Source organism: Lactuca sativa, chromosome 8 (genome assembly GCF_002870075.4).
Source record: "Lactuca sativa cultivar Salinas chromosome 8, Lsat_Salinas_v11, whole genome shotgun sequence".
Taxonomy (NCBI): domain Eukaryota; kingdom Viridiplantae; phylum Streptophyta; class Magnoliopsida; order Asterales; family Asteraceae; genus Lactuca; species Lactuca sativa.
The window spans coordinates 178,872,768-178,875,505 of NC_056630.2; positions in this window are offsets into that span (position 1 = coordinate 178,872,768).

The following is a 2,738-nucleotide window of genomic DNA, read 5'->3' on the forward strand; positions in this document are numbered from 1 at the left end:
TAATATAAGTGAAATGGCCAAGCACTCTGTGCGCCACATCGGTAAAAGAGGATCACCACACTACTCGCCTTAGGTCCATATTGCCCTTAATCGCAACCAGTAGTAGTAAACCCAGAGGAGTACATCCTCCAAGAATCCATACAACCAAATTCGTTAACTATATTGCTATCTATGTGCTATTGTGATGAACTTAACAACATACAATATATGTTTCCACTCAATGCCATAACTGCATCATGGGAATGTAGGTTGACACAGTTGACACTAGTACGTTGGGATATTACGGGTAAACTCACTTGAAATCAACTACGGGTACTTACGAGCTCACTTTTCGTGTGCAACAGAGTCATGTCTTCCCATGAAGATAACTAGTATCACGACGGTGCACCGATCCTACAAATAGACTCCGCCACTTTCCAAGCCACTCTAACAGCTGCCATGGCAACCGCCATGGCATACTTCAATGTCAAAAACGCAAAAGAAGTTGGAAGCAGTGTCGGTAACTTCAACCGTAACAAAAACCAAGGAAACCAACGAAGGGAAACTCACGCATGCACTCAAAAATCTAAACCTAAGAACAAGAAACGAAAGTTCGGTAACGAAAAAGGAGGTAATTTGACTTAGAGGTTTACTAAAAGACAACAAGCGGGATCAGCCCCTACCCCTAATAACCCTACTCCTCCCACATCGAGACAACCATACCTTGGGAACAATCCACCCTGCAACAAGTGCAAATACTATAATTAGGGAGCTTGCCATACATTTTGTTGCAAAAGGTGCAACAATATGGGACACACCTCCCGCTACTGTAGGGCCCCGACCCCATGCGTTACCCTAACCCTTAACCCATAAGTAAGTCCAGTTTGTCACAAGTTCGGTGCAACAGGACATTTCAAGAGAGATTCTCCGACATAGACGACTAACGAAGGAGTCGGCAACTAGACAGGAAGAGGCGACAAGGAACCCTACCGTAATTTTTTTGGTACGTTCCACGATAAACTTTAGGTATCGAATTATCATAAAAAGTTTTTGTCAATTAAAAATGTTACCCAAAAACTATTTTTCTTGTTAGAGCAAATCCTGTAAATCACGGGAAACTAGGGATCCTCACAAATGGACCATGATGGTCCCATATGAACGTTAGTATCATATAGTTAGGATTCCATAAACTAAGAACGTGCGATCCTGCATCATTTTTCTGTCCCTGGTCTGAATGTTGATTAGGACAGAACCCCACAGTTAATTACCTTTTAAAATCCTAAGTATGTGCGGTTAGGTCACATCCATCTATAGTGGGGAAAAACCTGGCAGAAGTCGGGCTACGAGTTCCCTTGACTTATAGCAGCACCTTTGTGTCGCTAAAACACCTAACAAGCAGAAACAAGATAGATCTAATGGTAACAATGAAAACGAAACTAGCAATGATAAGAACATGAACATAGAACATCCTGTCATTCCTAACAACCAATACTCCTCAAATCAATTTAACAACAAGGAGTCCAATTTCATCAATTGACATAGACAAGATTGATCCTCACCTTACAAACCTCGAGCTCTGCAAATAGACTTTCGTCTTACTTAACCGAATAACAAAACTCTATCAGTCGATAACGACGAAATCCCTAACAACCAGACACCTAAGTTCTGGTGTAAGAAATACCACGCCCTTCCCTATCCACAACAAAGACTGAAAATCAAGAAGCAAAGGGCATCAAAAGGAATCCAAAAGGCTTCCAATCTTCCTCCAGATGTAACGCTCTGTTCCGAATTGACTCCAAGTATGAGCTGGTGGCTCGAAGGTCGGTCATTATAAGGATTATGGCTCATGGGAAGGTAAGATCTAGCCCTTTTGGGTGTAGGTGATGTATTAGAAGTGATCCGGGTGTTCGATTCGTATTTTGGATCCTAGGGGTATTTCGGTAAAATGGTAGTTCGGGTTTTTGTGGAAAATGGACTTTTTTCGGAAGGTATTTAGGAAGATATAAGTCGATAGAAGTGTAGGGCTTCTCGTCACCTTTCCGTGGATATAAGGATCGTCGAAAACGGATTTATAACGAAGAAGTTATGGCCTTCGGAAGTTTAGTAGTTTCAGGCTTAGCCGAGTACGCTTGGCTTACACAAGGAGTACGCTGGGGGTACTAGTGCATAAGGTAGTACGTTGGGCGTACATTGGAGTACGTTGGACGTACTGACCAGGATGGTTGCGAATGTTCCCCAGAGTACGTTGGGCGTACTCCAATCAGATCAGAACCCTATTTTAGGGTCTTGGACCCTATTTAAACTCCTTATCTCATAACCTAATCCTAATATCTTCAGCCTCCACCCCTCTAAACCCTAGAAATCATAATATATCATCCATGGTTGCATTTTGACCTTATGGAGTCCATTTTTGGAGTGTTTGGCTCATTTTCAAGAAGGTGGAGTTGGATGCAAAGATAGGAATTAAGGAGGAGCTTATGGATATGGCTTTTAGGACTCATTCATAGCTTGATGAAGGTATAAAGCTTTGAACTTGACCATTGAATGCTTAGATCTATTATGTTAAGTTTTTGGATCTCTTTGGTCCCAAGAATGGAGCTTTATGGTTCCAAATCTATTTTTAGGCTTGGGGTTGCCACCCTTGATGCTATTTGAGTCCCTAAGGTAGAAAGTTGCCATCTTGATGGTCTTAATAGGTTCATGCTTGAGTTAGGGTCACTTTTATGGAAGTAGAATGCCATTTTTGGAGTTTGGGTTTG